Source organism: Narcine bancroftii, chromosome 8 (genome assembly GCF_036971445.1).
Source record: "Narcine bancroftii isolate sNarBan1 chromosome 8, sNarBan1.hap1, whole genome shotgun sequence".
Lineage (NCBI taxonomy): Eukaryota > Metazoa > Chordata > Chondrichthyes > Torpediniformes > Narcinidae > Narcine > Narcine bancroftii.
This window is the reverse complement of record NC_091476.1, coordinates 163,093,413-163,114,467: the sequence shown is the minus strand read 5'-3', so window position 1 is coordinate 163,114,467 and position 21,055 is coordinate 163,093,413.

Below are 21,055 nucleotides of genomic sequence, written 5' to 3'. Positions count from 1 at the left end.
CACTTTTGAGATAACAACATATTGACAAATTATTTCATCTAATTATTAAGGTTGAAAACTTTAAAAACATATTCCATTTTTAGCCGTGAGTGCAATTCTACTTTATACCAATCAGTTTTTAAGTGTAGATTAATATTAATTCAGGACACTGTCCTATTTCACAACGACGGCTCGATAGGAACCGTTGTTCATTGCGAGTGATCAGACCGCCATTCCCCAGACATGATCATATTGCAGTCCAACACAGATTTATCCTTGCTTAGCATTCCATACTTCAGTTAAAATCTGAGAATTGCGACTGCCATTTTCTGACAATATCTACATGGAATATCATACGTGACCTGAATATCTGCAGATAAAACTTTCTTCTCTTCCATTAAAAAATGACCTATTCTTATGATACAATATAATTGGTTACACAGACTATACATTACACCGCAAAAGTTAAATAAATGGGACCCAACAGTATCTGATAGATGTTTTCGATGTAAAAAAGAAATGGGAACAACAATTCATGCAATCTGGACATGTGAGAGAGTAGAAAAATTTTGGGATGATCTCAATCAGATATTAAATAAAATAACAGAAAACAATATACCAAAGAATCCAGAGATCTTTCTCCTAAGTAACATAAAAAATAAAGAATTTGGAATTGACTTGGAGGATGCACAAAAAAGATTTGTTAAGATAGCCCTAGCTGTAGCAAAAAAATGTATTATGTCAACCTGGAAATTGGAAGATAATTTGAAAATACAACAATGGTATATAGAAATGAATAAATGTATTCCATTAGAAAAAATAACATATAGTTTAAGAAATAATATTGAAATATTCGAACAAGTATGGGAGCCTTACATTAAATACAATAGCGAAAACCTACCGGGAACAAACATTACCTAAGTTGATGGAAGGAGAAGAAAAGAAAAGAATGGACTCAGTAGAATTTCTGGTGTATTTTTGTTGAATGACAACATTGTCTAACTGAATTAATGCAACCTAGATTGTATAACTAAAATGGATGAGAGGGGGGGGGATGGGGGGGTGGCTTGGGAGGAGGGAGGGGGGAGGGAGAAAAAGTCACTGTAAATGTGTGGAAAAGAAAAAGTGTATATCATGGCTATTGTGAATTATGGTGTGAAAAATAAAAAATTTAAAAAAAAAAAAAAAAAAAGACCTATTCTGATGTTTTCTCTTGTGTATAGTTACTTGCTTAAATATATTACGTCACATTTTTTGCATTGACATTTTATTCTCTCATTAGCTTTGTGATAATTTTGTTAAGTGCAATCATCAAATATTATCGCTCAAATTCAGTCCAAATTAATACTGTGTAGGAAATCATCTTCTTGCTGAGAGATTCATTCACAGTCAGTCACACTAAAGACATGGTGTAAGGGTGTGAATATGCTATACTCTGCCTCCATGAATTTCAGATGAATAAGTCTCAGAACCATAGCATAATGTACTGATAAGGCTACATATTCCATATTTAGCAGTAGATCAAAAAGATCATTGTGTGTCGGCTTCATGCATTTCTTCTTCTTTGGCTTGGCTTCGCGGACGAAGATTTATGGAGGGGGTAAATGATGACAGAAGGAATGGTTCCTGAATTTTCTAATGATTCAAATGGAAGTGGAAGAGTCAAGTTCAAGTTCGATTTGTTCCAGAGTTTGAACAAGAAAACTGAATTAAACTTTAACTTGTTACTTAAACTACTTACTTAACATACCTAACCCACTTAATCCTCCCTCTAATCCTAAGCGCAGGTGTGTGTGATGTGTATTTAAGATCCAGTAAGTTCTTTGGATCACAGTCCAATCTCACTGGTTGCAGGCAATTCTTCGACTGTGCACAGAAGTTAGCATTAACAAAGTTCACCGGTCTTTGGTGCTTAACAGGCCAATGGTTATGATTCAGGAGGGTTCTTGCTAGTTTTCAGAGAGAGATTCCTTTTCCAGGACATCTGCAACGGATTCCTTCTCAATCAGTCTTGCTGATGAAACTTGCCCCCTTCAGGGTTCTCCAGGTAATCCTCTTTCTTTCAGGTCACCTTTCAGACTGCCAGTCTTCTCCTTTGACCAGGCAGCCTTCCAATGTTTGCCAGCTTTGTCCTTCTGGAACTGATTTCTGTCTCCATTCTCTCTGGTTCACACCCTCCCTCTCTGAGAGCAAAATTGTTCTGTCTGCCTGCAAAAATCACATGCTCTCCCAAGCAAGCTGTATGTTCAATACTTTGTTGCTCTTTTTGCAAAAAGCACTCTCCAAAAGTCCTGCAAAAATTCTATGATATAAAATGTGTGTGTCCAAGCTGCTCTAGCAATTGCTCCTAAACCACCTCTAAATACTCAGTCACACATTTTATTGTCACATGTTCCAAAATGCAGCGATAGAGGTTTTTTTGCAAGGAGAAAGGAAGCATCTCATATATAGTACAATGAGTAAGACAAAGTTAAAAAAGAGTACAAAGTGCAGAGTTACAGAGAGAGAGACAAAGCATGGCAAAGACAACATAATTTCCCTATTTTACGTTTAATTCAGGAATCTGATAACAGGAAAGACATTGTCCTTGAATCTGGTGATCTCACATTTGTGAATCTTCTTCCTGATGGGAGAGGGAGTGGAAGGGTCAATGAGTCTCTTAGTTTGTTGGCTGTTTTTCCAAGTCAGAGTGAGATGCAGATGGAGTGATAGAGGGGAGGGGGTATGTGTGGTGGACTGGGTGATCTTGGGCAGAGCAGCTCCCATACTATGCAGTGATGCACCATGATAGGATATATTTTCATGAAAATATAACCTGTAGAAATTATAAAGGAATGCTGGTGACATACCAAATGTACTCAGGCTTCTGAGGAAGTAGCGATAATATTGCATTGATGTGGGAGGACCAGGATAGGACACTGGAGATGTTTATCCATAGGAACTTAAAGTTGCCTACTATATCTACCTCAGTACCATTGATGTGGTCTTGCTGACGTTAAGGGAGTGGTTGTCCTAGCACAAAGTGGCGAGCCCCTCTTCATTACTCCACGTAGTCATCATTAGCGATCTTGCCTAAAATGGTGGTGCCATCTTCAATTTTATATATGGAGTCGGAGCTGTTATTGGCCAACAGTCATTACTGTACGGTGGGACAATAGTGGAGAATTGAGTCCACAACTGTGTCATGTCCCAGTGGTCAGGATGATTGTGGAAGAGGTGCTGTCACTGATCCCCACTGTTTGCAACCTGTGGGATAGAAAGTCAAGGATCCATTTGCAGAGAGGAATGCTGAGACCATGGACTCGTAGCTTGGTACTATTATATTGAAAATGGAACTGTAGTCAATAAATAATAGTCTGACATAGGTGTTCTTGTAATATTGGTCTAACATGTGTAGAGGACTTAAAGAATGTTAATAGTTTATATAAGTAGGCCACAATCTAGTGAATAGGCCATAATACATCATTGTGCATTTTGGCAAGATGAAGAAGTTATTGAAATGATGAGAATGACAGAGGACTGAGATGCGGAGGTGTCCGCCTGAACAATTTGCAAATGATTAGCATACATTAAGATAGTATTAGCATACATTAAGATGGGAATTAAGATAGTTAATGGAGCGTTATCATTCACTGAAAGGGAAATTAAATTTAAAAGTAAGGTATTATTAAGGTATTGGTGAGACCCATATCAGGGGTGATGTGTACAATATGATTCTCCTTATTTGAGGATTAATCCATTGGAATCAGTTCATAGAAGGGCATGCTTAGATATCCTGGAATATTCTTAAGGCAGAAGTAGATATTGATTGACAAGAAGTGGAAAGTTACCAAAGCAAATGGGAGTGCTGAGCTGCAGTTACATTCAGATCAGCCATAATTTACTGAATAGCAGAGCATCTTTGAACAAGTGAATGGTCTTCTCTTCCTCCTAACCTGGTCTGTTTAGTGGTATACAAGCCGGATCCCCAAAATAGGAGTCAAATACACTAATTTTAAGCTATGGAAATTCAGGTGTGCTATGTAATTGATGTGCTATGTAATTTAAACCAAAGATGAACTATTCCTATCTTAGGCAATTCTGCTTCCTTGTGAAGTAATGCTTGTTGGTGTAGTGATGTGCTAACTGTTAGCCTCTCCATAAGCATGCTGACCCTACATCTCTTCAGGTTAACATTATCCTGTCAATGCAGCTCACTGCCCCAATTTAACAGCCTAAATGAGCTTTCCCTTTGCTTCTTGATATATACATAACAAAAACAATCCAAGATTACTAATTAAAAGATTTTTTCAGCTCATGAACTACTTTTCGGGATCAAAATCCCTTTCTCCGTAACATTAATTTTGACAAGAACTGAATGCTTTACTCTCTTCCTCTTTCACATTTTTTCTAATTTCTTAAAGTTATGGAGCAATTTTGAATCATTGCCTCTTTAATTCACTTTCCACAAACTATGGGAATTTAGCAGGTGAGATGAGTAAACATCTACATGGGCAAATCACACTCCTTATATTAGAACTCTGTATGCAATCATTGCTTTCCATTGCCATTAGCCCAGCAGACTGGTCTAACCAGCTGGTGCATACTTCATTCTGACTTGTCCAGTTTGTCTTAAACATGACAGTCTAAGCAACGTTGACATGCCTACCTCCTGTTCAGATTATCTTATTCCCTTCAGGGTGTTGAGCTAAATTAGCTTCCCTGTTGATTCTATGTGTGGAAGCAAGAGTTTCAGTCTTTGCATCTGGGAGAGAATCTCAACGCACTAACTTAGTTCATTCCCTCAGGGCACCTGGAAAAAACCTTTAAGTCAAATTTCGAATACCACTTCTTTCCTTTACCTCATTAGGAATTCTAAGATTTACATCTCCTTGGGCAGGCAAGTAGACCTAACTCTATCACAAGTTAAATTCCTACAGTATATGGATTAAAACATTAATTGCTGATTTCCAGATTTGAATCAGGTTTAGAAAGGGTGATCAGTCATGTGAAGTTGGGCTTACTAAGTTAAACTGAACTGAATGAATCACGAAAGTGTGCAGACACGGTGATTGCAGCAAAAACACATTAAAATGCTGGAGGAACTCCGTTGGTCTTTCAGCATCCATAGGAGACAAAGATATATCGCTGACATTTCGGGCCTGAGCAAGGAATAAGCAGGATCAGCAGAAAACAAGAAATCTCAGAATATGGACAGGGAAAAGAATCCAAGCCAACAAAAGTTGTTAATATTGGATGTGATAAGGGGAGAGGTGAAAATTAAAGGTGTCTGTGAGAAAGGAGACAGGGAAAAGGGAGAAAAACACAGCTGGGGAAAGGTGATGACGGGGGTGGGGGGAGGTGGGGGGGGTGGTAAGGAAAGCCAGAGAAGTCGATATTAATGCCATCCAGTTGGAGGGTGCCCAGTCGGAAGATGAGGTGTTGTTCCTCCAATTTGATAGAGCACCAGACACAGAGAAAGCATGGAGAGACATCACACTGAAACGACTGACCATTGATCATCCATTTTTACACTGACCCTACTCAAAAGCATTTTATTGTCCCCGCATTCCCAACAACTCTCCCCAATTTCTATCATTCATCTGAACCACAAGGGCAATTTACAGTGATCAATTAAGCTACAAACAAGTATATCTTTGGGATGTGGGAGGACACTAGATCGTTCAGAGAAAACACATATGGATGCAGAAAGAGGATGTGAACTTCACACAGATGGTGCGAGAGGTTAAGATTGAAATCGGGTTAACGGAGTTGTGAGGTAATACCCCCACCAGTCATTTTTACCGAGTGTAGCAAATCCTCCATAGATCACTGAACATTTCAATTCCATGCTGTTGCATTTCTCCCCGCTGTTGCCATCGGCCTCCTCAGAACTCACAGAACCAGAGCATAAGCCATCCTGAGGGGCAGCCTTAGGAGGGGAAAACACTTCTCTGATAATGTGACGTTTGAATGGCAACTTGTCCTCTCGCTTCCAGATTTCAGTCCAATTGTGCACTGCCAAGTGAAATCGGAGACATCACAGCTGGATGGCTGGAGGGAAGGAGTTTGAATATCAGCGACGGGAGCCAGAACTAGGGCTCAAAGGAAGAGCCATCGATTCAACTCAGCAACACTGGGAGACATCCTTTCCACAATCACCCTGTCAAAACCCCTCTGGATCAATCAAACCACCTCTCACAAGATAGATAGAAACGGGCTTGCAAAAACAAAAATGAACCTACAGGTATGAACAAGCCAACAGAGGTAACTTTAAAATGTTAAAATGGGATAGTGTTACATTTGTTCAAGATGTTATGAATAAGTATATATTCTGAAATGCACACTACATTTAAAAACTACTTGAATGAGAATCTATAATCTACATGACTTTTTTTTAACCAAGATGGACAAGATCAGCAAACTGGTCAGCTCATGGGCTATAATTTTCTGTAGTTCAACAATTCTCACTCATAGTCTCAAGAAGTTACCCATTTTGTGGGGTGCAACCACACAGAAGCATATAATCCAAACTCTATCTCAGTACGAGAAGAGAATAAATCATGAAAGTCTGTAGGCAACGTGATTGAAGTAAAAACACAAACTCTGCAGGTCAAATAGCATATGTTATATACCAAAGATAAAGTTAAATAGCCAGCATTTTGGACTTGAGCCCCTCATCAAAGTATGAAAAAAATGTTGGCATGATCCCAAACAAAATGGTGGGGGGAGGAGCACAGTCTCACAGGCAGGAGGTAATAGGTGGATAAGGGAGGGACAACAGACCAGCAAATGGTGGGGTGGGGGGATGGGGTGGCTCTGTGAATGGTGGCGGAAGAGGGTGGAGACCTGGAGGAAAGAAGACAGAGAGATAGGGAAGAGAGGGAGAACAGGAAGTGGGCTAGCTGAAACCAGAGAAGTCGATGATAACAGTTGGAGAGTGCCCAGATGGGATAGTCGGTGTTGATCCTTCACTTTAACACTATATGGTTTGACACTGTATGAGGCCATGGACAGACATGTCAGTGAGAGAGCGGAGCACAGAATTGAAATGGTTGGACACTGGGAGATCCCTGTCATGGTTGCAGACAGAGCGAAGGTGCTCAGCAGTGATATCCCAGTCTATGTCCAGTCTGTCCAATGTAGAGAAGGCCACAAAAGGAGCACTGAATGCAATGGATGACTCCTTCAAATTCACAAGTGAAGGTGTTGCTTGAATTGGAAGGACTGGTGAGGGAGAAGGTTTGGGACCAAGGGTGGCACTTCCTGCAGCTGCAGGGGAAGGTGTCAAGGGGCAACTAATGGAAAAGGATGAGTGGTTGAGGGAGTTACGGAGTGAGCAGTCGCTACGGAAGATGGAGAAGGAAGAGAGGTGAAAATGTGTCTGGTGGTGGGGCCATTTTGTAGGTGACAAATTGCAGAGGATAATGTGTTGGATAAGAAATCTGGTGGGGTGGTAGGTGAGGACAAGGGAAATCCTGTTTTTGTTGTTTACAGGGGCCGAGAGGGGCAAGGCAGGTGACCAGGAAATGGAGCAGATGTGGGTAAGGGTTGAGTTGATGGTAGAGGAGCAACCATGAGTTTGGAAGAAAGAGGACATCTCAAATGATCTGTACTGGAAGCAGTTTCTTCAGAGACAGTGGAATTGAAAGGAGGGGGGCCAGGTGTGAAGAAGCATAGTTGAGGTAGTTATGGGAATTGGTAGGTTTAGAAAATGTTTGTGGATCTCTTGTTTCCGAATTAGAGACAGGGGAAAGTGTCGACGGAGATAGATCAAGTGGATTTGAGATCAGGGTGAAAGTAAGCAATCAAGAGAATAAAGTTGTCAAGCTAATAAGACAGTACCAATGTCGTCGTAGGTGTATGGGAGGAAGAGTTGCGGAGCGTTGCCTGTTTGGCCTTGCAGTATTGATTGTTCCACAAAACCAACAAAAAGCCAGGTATAGCTGGGACACATACCTGTACCCATGGCCATTCCTTTAATTTTGAGAAAGTAGGACGAGTCAAAGGAAGTTACTGAGGGTGAGAACAAGTTCTGCCAGGTGGAGGAGAGTGGTGGTGTCGAGGAATTGGTTAGAATTCTTGTAAAATAAAGAAATGAAGGCCTTCAAGAGTTACAGTATGGGGGATGTAGGTGTAAAGAAATAGGACGTTCATAGTGAAAATAAGGCAGTAAAATTCATGGAATTGGAAATCATTGATGAGATGATATTTCAGATGTAGATTGGGAGGGACTGGGCCAGGGGAGAAAAAATTGAGTCAAAGTAAGATGTTCAGTGGGGGAGGAGTATGAGGAATCCATGGGTCTACCTGGATAACTGGGTTTGTGTATCTTGGGGAGGAGGTAGAACCAGGCAGTGCAGGGACGGGAAGCAATGAGATTAGAGGCTATGGGAGGGAGATGGCAAAAAGTGATGAGGTTAGAGAAAATCCTTGAGATGATTTAATGTTGATGGTTCAATGTTTTTTGGTGGGGTTCTGTTAAAGGGATAAGTAAGAGGAGGTACCTAAGAGGTGTTGGCTGGCCTTGGCCTACCTCAGTAGGTCTTATTTTCTGAAAATTTCCCTTCTGATTAAGGTCTTTCCTTTCAGAATAGTCTTGCAGAAGCATCATCTTCTCAGCCTGTTACTGAAATGATATTGTAATAATTAATATTATTATTTTACATTACTCTTGTATCTTCCTTCTTTAGCAGTTGGCCTATTTTGCAAAGTCATGCCAGACAATGCAGAAATAAGGAATGAAATGCTTTTAAAAAAGAGTAATGGGCGGCAAAGAGCAGACAATTAAGAATGTGGATAGGTCAATAATGAAGAATGACTGACTGGAAGGATGATTAAACAGGATTTTGCATTTATTTTTCTCCACAGTATGTTCACATCAACATTTTCCTTCAATGCATTAATTGCTTTGGACTTGCATTTCCGTCCAGGTCGTTTTTAATTTTTTTTTCTGGACCTTTAAAACAATTTGGGATTCAGGATAAAATTGACTTCAACAAGGACTGAGTCAAATAATTTATTAATATTTGAACAAATTAAGTACAAATATAGAATAACTCATGGTACAATGTTTGCATACCGCCAACTGAAAACCTACTTAAAGGACAAATTGGGAAGCAGACTGAGGTTACAAGAAGGAAGCAGTTTTGAATATGTGATTACAGAAACAACGATAATAAAAAGATTTATAACAAACATCAAGCTGCAAGAGAAGTAAAATTATGAAATAAGTTATAAACCCAAACAAAAGTGGGAAAAAGATTTAAACATAAAGATTAAAAAAATGAAATATGGGAAAAGTTATGCTCTGGAACTATGAAAAATATAATAAACACGAGGTTACGCATGATACAATATAACTGGTTACACAGGCCATATATCACGTCCCAAAAGTTAAATTAATGGGATCCAACATTATCAGATAGATGTTTTTGCTGTAAGAAGGAAACGGGAACAACAGTACATGCAATATGGGCATGTGAGAAAGTGAAAAATATTTGGGAAGATCTAAATCAGGTATTAAATAAAATCACAAAAAGCAACATACCAAAAAATCCAGAGATCTTCCTGCTAAGTAATATAAGAAGTAAAGAATTAGGCTTCAAACTGGATGAAGCGCAAAAAAGATTTATTATGATAGTCTTAGCTGTAGCAAAAAAATGTATAATGTCAACTTGGAAATCAGAAGAGAGCCTGAGAATACAGTAATGGTACATGAGAAATGAATAAGTGTGTTCCATTGGAAAAAATAACATATAATTTAAAAAATAAAGTCACATTATTTGAACATATTTGGGAACCGTACATAGAACACAACAGAGAGGGCTTGCCTCGGACCTCCACCCCCTAAAATGATAGAATGAGAAGACAAAATGACTTGATCCAGTTGTGTGATGACATTGTTTAATGGTTTTATTGTGTTGTATATGTTGAACATTTAATGGGTTTGGAGGGGGGTAGGAAGGTAGGGGGGTAAAAAAAGGGAAGAAAATGCCACTGTGTATATTTAAGAGAGAAATGTTTGTATGTATTTTGATTGATATGGTTCACAGTGTGAAAAATTTTTTAAATTAAAAAAAAAACAAGGACTGAGTCTAATCTGCCTGAATTTCTGGGAGCACAAGGCAACCCAAAACATTGACTTTTCCTGCTCTCAAGTGCTGCTCGAGCCACTTAATTCCTCCAGCAGATAGGTTTGTTTTATTGCCATAACTCCAGCTTGGCTGAAGCAACACACAGTGAATGTTTTCCCAAGCTCTGAAGGCAGTGGGAGGCTAAACTGCGATGCAGGGGAAGTGATCAGGGATCACAATACATGCTTAACCTATTGTGCAAACTCCACGTGAAATTTGCATTGCTAGTTTATTGTAGTAAGTTCAGCGCCCAGCTAGTAATACCTATGCTGTTAATTGCCTGAGTTAAACAACACGGTTCAATCTCTTCAGTGGACTGCAGAAGTTCAAAAGTGGCTTGCACAGCTTTACAGGAAGATGCACTGTGGTTACAGAAAGTCAGGAATCTCATTCAGGAGATGACAAGTGATAGCCCTACAGAGCAGAGCCCAATTTTCTGGCTAAGTCCTCACGGTCATGGTGAAGGGATTGAAAAAGGGAGGGATATCCTCTTTTGGCAGGAGACTAAATATCCTTTGGACACCCTTTGATAAAGAGAAGGATAGGATGCATCAGGAGAGATAAATGACAAGCATGCAGCCTCTTCCTTTCCATAATGGATGTGGCCACCAACTCCATTTCAACAAGTGTACATTTATTTCAGAACTGGTGATTGAGGGAGCATGCAGTTCAAAACCTGATTTAATGGGCCAGAAGTAGATGATAGGTCACCCTCTTCCACAGGAAATCAGCAATGTTCCACCGTCCATGCTGAGGAGAACAACAGGGCCGGCAAAGGCAAATAGAAGTCGTGCACTGGTGTCAGCTGTAGGATGATTAATCAACATTTATAATATATGGTTTTGATTGATGTGCAAGTTATTATGTGTTAAATTTTATTTGGCATTATGATAATTGAGTTACTCAGCCCTTTCAGTTACAGAGGGCCTCACTAAGTTGCTTCCTCCTCTGGGGTATCTATTGCTGCTCCTCTTCTCCTCATACTAGTGCTGACCATCTTGTTACTAGTAGAAAGCATTGCACCTTCATGAATGCGAAGGTTTGTGGCATACAGCAGATCACAAGGAACCTCAAAACATATGATTCTGAATACAACCAGGCACCTCAGGAGTGATACAGGGAGTCATTCTCCCACTGGTTATCTATCAAGTCAATTTAGACATACAGCACAGTAACAGGCCCTTCCAAACCATGAACCTGTGCTATTAACCTAGAAACCCCATACATTTTTGAATGGTTATAGGAAACTGAAGCACCCAGAGGAAACCCATGCAGGCACAGGGAAAATACATAAAATCCTTACAGATAGCATGGGATTCAAACCCAGGTCCTAGCTCTATAATAGCATTGCACTAACCATGCCACTCAACCATGCAGGGTAGGCAAGGTATTCCACATCTGCATAGGGCCAATCGGAGTCCGAACTCTGTAGTGGAAGAGTATTATCCCTGTCATCCAGCAGCCACTCTGCTTTGGAGACAGAGAGTACAGCTGACTCAAGGAAAACAAACAGAATATGACGGTTTTCTGGATATCAGATTGGGACAATCATAATGCCCTGGGTACGGTCACAATTGGGAGTATTTTTTCTCATGTGAAATGCATCCACGTGTTCATGTGAAGTGCCCGTAATCTGATGTGTGTATAGTTAACAGTGTCCCTCACCCCTGGAAAGATGCAATACTTGCTCAGGCATGTAGCTCTGTTTGGTTAATATTTCTTATGCACAGATGAACATTTGATTAACAGTCTTCACACAAGAACTGGTGCTTAATTAATATGCCTAGAATAACTGATACTGAAAAACAATTGAATTAAATAGCAATATGAAATAGGATGATAGAAACATAGTTTTCCTGGTGCATTGGCTAAAAGAACCAGAATCAGTATCATGTGGGGGCTGATTGATAATGTTGACAGTGCTTGTTTACAGAGCTGTGACATGAGAAGGTAATTATGCTGACAATAAATTGTAACCAATTAAAATTATTTAATTCCATGGACATTCCCAATCAGACCCTAGAAGGCAGAAAGACAAGACAATATACATCAGAGAGAAGATTATTATGTTTAAATATATTACAGCAGAGAGGATTTGTTTTGCTGCCATGACACATGATTAATCAATACATTTTAATGTTGGATGAACCATTTCAAGAACTTTTTGGAAATGCATTTGCCTTATCTTCGAGCTCAGGAAGCTCCACAGCCCCATAGGCTCAATTATAGCCCGTGCTATCGGGACCTTTTGGTCCTTTGAAGAAACAAATTGCTTCTCCTGCTGGTTATGATGGTAAGTGCGAACATTTCAACAGTTGTAGCCTTTTGTTGAGATCTTGAATTTTTTATGAACTCTTTTGTGCTGAAGTTCAATGAGGTGCACTGTTGATGCACCATCAATTACCACGAAAGACTGAGGTTGTGAAACTAATAGGCTATATTGACTATGGACTGAAGCAACCATCAACCTCCAAATGATCATGACAGGATGAATGGGGAGCATGCAATGGGTTATGGGTAGGATCGGTCGGTCTCAGGAGGCATGTCCAGCCATCAATAGCCAATCATAGTATTACCACAACTGGTTTCAAATATTTTGCATCATCCCATTTGATTGAATTGGAATGATTCTATTTTCTGCAGCATTATATGTAAATTGATCACCAGAAGATATAGGTGAGGAGATAATAGTGTGCCAAGATTTGAACATTGAAGGTTAATTACAAATCAAGTGTAATGACACAACCTGAAGAGTCATTGTCTCATCATCCCAGAGTCTTGGGTTCAATCCTGACATTGGATGCTGTTAAAGCGAGCAGCTGGGATTCCTCCAGGTGCTTTAGTTATGATAAGGACAGGGAGTATACAGGTACTTTATTAAAAAGCACAACTCCAATGGAATATAATAAATCACTATCTGGAAATAGAAAATGAATATAAAAGATAGATAATACAGTAACAAAAGAGCAAGAAAAAAATGGGTTTTCAACATTGCAGACTGTTCTTTTTGTGGTACTGGACTAGTTTAGGATTAAATAGGAAGGGAAGATTCAAAAGCCTGATAGTTGTTTAAAAGACTCTCCTTGAACCTAGAGGTGCTGGAATTCAGGCTTCTGTACCCTCTTCCCAAAGGTAGTGGTGAGAAGAGATTGTGACTAGAGTGATGGGGGGATAATATTGACTGTCTTGCTTAGGCAGTACCTCACATAAATATCTTCAATGAATGGAAGGCTGAAGTACATAATGGACCTGGCTATGCCTGCTACTCTCTTGTGCATTCTGCGATCATGGATACTTGAATGACCAAACCAGGCCATGATGCCGTTTCTTCCCAAGTCCCAAATATACATGGGTTGGAGGTCCCTTCAAGTTTCCCAAAGTGTGTAGATGAAGGGTAGAATCTGAGGGGAGTTCGACTGCTGTAGGGAGAATGGGATGTCGGATCAATGTGAATATGTGGCCAATGCTTGGCATGTTCTCAGTGAGCTGAAAGTCCTATTTCCTTGCCTTAGCTATGATTTAATGAAATCCATTTTTCTAGAAGTATTTTGCATAAATGTACAATTTCCTAGTCCTTCGAGTTATTCCAATTAAAATTTCAGGCATACTGTAAGTTCAAACAATTTTTCTGTCAACACACCTGATGGGAAGTATCATTCATGGTTGGATTCTTCGGGACCGGAGAAAATCATGCAATGTTGATCAGTGTGTTAAAGTGTCTGAACTGTAATTCCTATTTTCTGTACAATAAAATTAACATTAGAGGATCTTTAACATGCTGACCATTATGTTCAAAGCCAATACAAACCAATGAAATTGACTTCTGTAAATGTAATATTGTTTCTAAATTTTTATTACATTTTCCTCTTGATTGTTCTCTTGTTCCACTCTTTGCAAAAGGTGCTGAATCCTTGCTGTCTCATACTTTCATTTTTTACTCTTAGTTCCTTATATTAAAGAGCTTTTCAAGATTCCTTTCATCAAGATTTCTATATTGTCATGTGATAATGCAGAAAATGTAACATTACACCAAATATTTCTTTTGCCTGCCTTTCACAGCCTCTGTAACCACACAGATCCCTGTTTGATCTATTTTAATCACTTGAGACCATTACCTGTCAATTACCAGCTTAGTAATCAATGGTAGGAAGATGATTTCCAACTTTGAGTGCAAATATTTGCCAGAGAGATGATCAAAAATGGGATTGGTGGATGATTTTTAACTCATCACCTTTCTTGACCAACCAACAGGATCTGAGATAAGTTATAGTGCATCATAAGTTGCTTAATGATGAAGTCAGACAAAGTGAGTTAATGTAACTGGTGTTGAAGGCCTCATCCAATTCTGCAGTCACCTGCAATCCCCTGCAGTGCCACAGGCTCCTGACATGGCCTAACATACTATGTACACGGGAATGTCTCATAACCGTGTCCATTCCCAAACCCTACCCTTGTGGGACAGCAGCCTATGCTCTGTCAACAATACGGTTTGTTTACAAAGTTGACCTTTTACTTTCAAAACTAATGACAGTTTAGCAATTTATAAAAGAAGACTGGTGGTATCTATATTAATGTCCACTATCCACACAACTCTGAAGGATATCCTCCAACAATCCCCAACAGTGATTTCTCCGTCCTTAAAAGCCCTTGATTATTTATTATCGCTGAGATGTTTTCACAATTTCTATCAGAAGATCAATCCAAAATAATTATATAGGATCGCAGTCACTTCTCAACTTCAATTATTAATTCCCAGTCTCCCAGGGACCAACATTTACATCAGCTATTCCCTTTTATATTCTCTACATGAAATGTTCTTGTTTATTTTAATTATTCATCAGTTGATTTTTACATTATATATTCTTCCATCCCTGCCATGATGGACATTTATAATGGTCGTTGTTTGCGGAAAGCCATAAACATTGTGAAGGACTCCACACACCCTTCCCACAATCTATTCTCCTTCCCACAATCCATTCTCCCTCCCACAATCTATTCTCCCTCCTGCCATCTGGGAAGAGGTACCAAAGATTTCGGGCCCTCATGACTAGATAACGAAACAGCTTTTTCCCACCCCCCCCCCGAGTCGTGAAGTTTCTAAATTCCGGGGACACAGGGCTAACATATGCAACATCATATTTATAACTCATATATTATTATGATATGTTATTTATAAAAAGGTTTCTGAGGTAATTAACCATGTAAATAATCAGATCCACAGTCCGGAAAAACATTACCTTGTTTTCACTATACACCGCAAAGTATGAACAACAAATAAACATGACACGACTTGACTCTATAATGTTTAGTTCGTTCCAAATATTTACTAATTCTCTGGTTTGCCACTAGCTTTTGTAGCACTGAATGGCATTTTCATTCAGTATGATACCTTCCTGAACTCTCTTATTAACCATGGATGTGCACACTTCTTATTGGCCCATGCCTCCTCGGTGGCACGGTTGGCGTAGCAGTTAGAGCCACACCTTCACAGCGCCAGCAGTCAGGATCAGGGTTCTGTCTGTAAGGAGCTTGTACGTTCTCCTTGTGTCTGCGTGGGTTTTCACCGGGGGCTCCAGTTTCATTCCACCCTTCAAAACATAACGGTCATGTAGGTTAATTGGGTGTAATTGGGTGGCATGGATTCATGGCCTGTGAGTCTAAATTTAAAATTCTTATCTTTGCAGAGATTTGTGTAACATATGCTTACATTTCTTTAATTGCTCATCTAGCATTTTATTTCATAATTCTCAGTTCAATATTACCAACTCTTTTCCCACACCATTGTCTTTATGTACATTTAGAGCACTGTTTCAGAACCAAATTTTATTCTCCCAAACTTAATTTGAAATTCTACTGTGCTATGATTACTCTTTCCTAGAGGATCCTTTCCTTTGAGATTATTAATTAATCGTGTTTTATTGCACATTACCAAATAGCTTTCTCTCTAACTGGTTCCTCGGCACATTACTCAAAGAAACAATACTGAAGCATACCATGAACTCATCGTCAAGGTTACTCTTGCCAATTTTATTTGTCCAATCTATATGATAATTAAAATCACCTACGATCATTACAGTTCCTTACAAGCCCTATTATTTCTTGATTTATATATTTTCTTACAGATTAGTTACTGATGGGAGGGGGGTTATGTTCTACCCTTACTATTCCTCCACCCAAACTGATCGGTTCCCTGTGACGGCTGTGAAAGTAATGAAGGAGAACTGACAATCTGCATTGCATACTAAAGGTATAGAAATATGGGTTGGCACTTTCCACAGTAAAGTGGCCCGTTAGTATATTTAATGTTTTAGACCTGATTTTACTCCTTTATACTTTGTAGCTATTATTCTAGACAAAGTTGAGACAGTTAGTCGAGATACAAGTCATTATTCATCTGAGATTCCTCAGATCTGTTGCAAATCGTTTCGCTGCTGCAACCAAACTCCAGTTGTAAATGCAATCATCAAGTTTCACTGACGTCACACAAAAGGAACAAAGCGAATAGTTTGTTCATGCTTGCATAATGTGCAATTTTAATGCTTTTTTAAAACTTAGACGTGCAGAACAGTAACAGGCCCTTCTGGCCCATGAGCCTGTGCCACCCAAACACCCAATTAACCTATGAGCCTGATACGATTTTGGAGGGTGGGAGGAAACTGGGGCATCCAGAGGAAAACCATGCAGACACAGTGAGAACATACAGTGGCAGATTTGAATCCATAGCACTAACCGCTAACTATTTATTACCTGAGATTTACAATTTTAAAGTTGCGATTAGAAAGTGTTGAGTATTCTGGTGATACAACCACCAGCCGACTGCAGGGGGTGGTCTCCGTACCTGCAGGAAGACTACCTAAGGGGCTGACTCCACCTGACCGGCTGTCAACCAGCCAACCTGAGCCAGGCCCTCCTGAGCCAGTCACATGGGGAGCCATGAACTGTTGTTCAGACTTTTACTGGAATAAAGCCTGTTGTACAGTCTTTTCTGAGTTTGTGCTTCTCGCTGCTACCTCAGCGCACCACAAGTATGCATGTTTCAAGGATCTCCTGTTAAAGCGAGTGTGGATTATTTCTCTTTTTTTCACTCAGCATGAAGCCTTGTGCTGAATTAATGGTTCTGTGTGCTCAAGACTCAGGTCACTGACCTGCCAAGCCATGTGCATGGACAACTGAAATTCCTATACAATTATGTAAAACTAGAAAGTAGAGAAATACAAGCCTTCTATCAATTTTCAAAAAATTGCCTCCTGGAAAATTAGGTGCTTTGTTATTCAACAACTATCAAAGTCACTATTTGTTGGAGATCAAACAACAGCTGTTTAGATATTCTCAGCAAGAGTCTATGAGTGATGACAACGTTGATGCCCAATGAATCTGATATGGTGTGGCTGCTTACAGGCTGGAATAACATAGAGCCTTCTTTGGAATGACGCCATGAAATATTTAACCCTCTTGAACTCACAAAACAGGCAGCTAACATGTTAGCATTACCTCCAAGAGAGCATCTCAGACAAGACAGCACCTCATGTGCCCTGCATGAAATGACTGCTTAGACTACATGACCACATCTTGGGTTGGTTTGCACCCAATGTGCATGACTCAGAGCTACATATTGATTGATGTTTATTTGTTTAGCACTTGTGGCTGAGATTCCTACTGGTTCGGTTACCCAGGTGATCTCCACCCAAGTTATGAACCAAGTTTATTTAGCGGGGTTCCCACAGACAGTCTAGTTGAAGCATTTATGCATTGCTCCCCACCAAGCCAATTTGAAGACCACTAACAATGTTCAATGTGGCCTCATTAATCTAATTTGTCATAACCACAGTTTTCTCCATAATCCAAGTTTAGAACCACAGTTCCCTTTATAATGAATAATCAGGACAGAATGGAAACTATTCTCTTGGACCTTCAATATTCATGCTATAGCAATAATGGAAAATTAATAACCTATCGATAGATAAGAGCCATGCCAAGGATTAGTTAATGAAAATTAAAAATAAAATTATTGTTAAAGAAATCAAAGGAAAACTGCAGAAAATTGTAAGCAACAATATGATGTAAATACTGAACCATTCAAAGCTTGTTCAATCCCTTTGGTCAGTGATGATGAATTGGTCCAACATAATCAACAGTAGCATAGCTTGTTAAAGGAATTGGGAATTTGCTGAGCGAAATATATTTCAATGTTTTTTGGAATTGAATAGAAATATTTTTGGGATTTGAAATATATTTCAATTTTTTAACAGAAAAGTTTTTAAAAGTTATTGGGCTGAATGTGAGATCAGAAATAATTCATTAAAATGTGAAGCTACAAACTCTCTCGATCAGCCATTCTTGTACTTTTCCTGAGAGAAAGAGGTCAGGTTGAAGACTAAGTACATCTGGCAGAGCAAATGTTTTGGTGGATACTTGTGATTTTTTAAATCTAACATTGTTTTTTATAATTAAATAGATTTTTTTTTAATGAAGTCACCATTAAACCACATTATGGGTCCTATCAAATGTATAAAATTGTAATCATTTCATCCAACTGATTCGAGACAATTAACTTTTTGTTTCCAGATCTGATCCAGAGAAAGCAATTTTTAAGATGTACCCAGAAATCTGAGCCTTGTTTTCTTTTATTTTCCATCTGTTAATCATACTTTTTATCATCACACAAATTGACTGTTTTTAGCCTGATTTGTTCACTCTCAAATTTTTATTTGTAAGTCAAAAATATTTGGCATGTTAGTTTGTTGGTGATAAACATTTCAAGCACACTACCTGCAGATTTTTTTAAAAAAGCATAGATTTCATATCTGGAAAGTGCCGAACATATCAATGTATTTTTTTTTTTAATTTCTCCTTTATTCCTTTGAAGATGTAGAGACAAAATAAAATGGATTTCATTGATTTATTGCAATGGTTTTCAAACTTCCTGCCTAAACTCACATTCCATCTTAAACAATCCCTATGCCATAAGTGCTCTGTGATCAGTAAGGGATTGCTTAAGGTGGTATGTGAGTGGAAAGAAAGAGTTTGAAAACCAGTTTTAATCGTACCTAATTGGACTCGTTATGCGCATGGTTTCATAACTCCAAAGGAAATGGGTTAATGACAATTTTTCTCATGTAAAATATTTCAGTATCAATTGGGTCTAAAACAGTGATTCTCATCCTTCCCTTCCCACTCACACACCACCTTAAACAATCCCTTACTGATCACAGAGCACCTATGGTATAGGGATTACTTAATGTGGAATGTGAGTTTGGGAGGTGATTTGAAAACCATTGATTTATTGGTAACCCATTCAACTGAATTTCCTTTACTGTTCAAAAGAGAGTCACAAAAGTGGTTCTTCCTGTTAATAATGCTTTTCTCCTGAACTGTCAATACAGAGTCACCAGGTAATTTTCAAGTCTACTCAAATATTTAGTTTTATTCTCTTTGATTTTTGTTCTTCTCCCCAGTCTGTACATCAAAGTAAAAGAGAGGTGAGAGTAGATACAGGGCCATCATAAAATGATGCTGGAGAAATAATAATGGGAGACAAAGAGATGGCAGAGGAACTAAATTAGTATTTTGCATCAGTCTTCACTGTGGAAGACATTGGCAGCATGCCAGTTGTCGAAGGATATCAGGGAAGGTAAGTGAGGGCAGTTACTATTTCAAGGGAGTAGGTGCTCAGAAAGCTGAATGGTCTAAGGGTGGATAAGTCTCCCAGACCAAATAGTTGCACCCTTGAGTTCTGAAAGAAGTAGCGGTAGAAATTGTGGAAGCATTGGTAATAATCTTTCAGGAATCATTAGATTCTGGCAAGGTCCTGAAGGACTGGAAAATTGTAGGTGTCACCCCACTATTCAAGAAGGGAGGCAGTTATAGTCCAGTTAGCCTGAGGTCAGTGGTTGGAAAGATGTTGGAGTTGATTGTCAAGGATGAGGTAGTGAAGTACTAAGAGGCACATGACAAGAAAGACCAAAACCTGCATGGTTTCCTTAAGGCAAAATCTTGCTTGACAAACCTATTGGAATTCTTTGAATGTGATAAACAGGCTAGATAAATGTGATGCAGTAGATTTTCAGAAGGCCTTTGACAACTTGCCACACATGAGACTACTTTACAAATAAAACCCCATGGTTTAACAGGAGACATACTACGGATAAAACATTGGCTGATTAGCAATAAGCAGAGAGTTGGAATACAGGGATCACATTCTGGTTGGTTGCCAGTTGCTGGTGGTGTTTTACAGGGTCCATGTTGGAGCCACTTCTTTTTTATGTTGTATGTTAATGATTTGGATTATGGAATGAATGGCTTTGTGGCCAAGTTTGCAGATGATACAAAGGTAGTCGGAGGACCAGGTAAGTGTTGATGAAACAGGATGACTGCAGGACTTCGACAGATTAGGAGAATGGGCAGGGAAGTTGAAAATTAAATACAATATCAGAAAGTGTAAGGTCATGCACTTCAGAAGAAAATAATAAATGGGGAAAAAATTGTAAATACCTAGATGCAAAGGGACATGGGAGTCCTCATGCAGGATAGCTTGAAGGTAAACTTGCATGTTGAGTTGGTGGTGAAGATGGCAAATGCAATGCTGGCATTCATTTCAAGAGAAATAGAATGTAAGAGCAGGGGTGTGAAGTTGAGCCTGCTGAGACCCCACTTAAAGTATGATGAGCAGTATTTGGCCCCTCACTTAAAAACGTATGTGCTGACATTGGAGAGAGTTCAGAAGAGGTTCACAAAAATGATTCCAGGAATGAAAGGGGTATTAAATGAGAAGTGTTTGACAGCTCTTGCCTGTACACTTTGGAATTTAGGAGAATGAGGGGGATCTCACTGAAACATTTTGAATGTTGAAAGATGCGGACAAAGTAGATGTAATAAGGTTATTTCCCATGGTTCAGAGAGTCTTGGATCAGAGGGCACAACTTCAAGATTGAAGGATGTCCACTTAGAAGAGAAATGCGTTG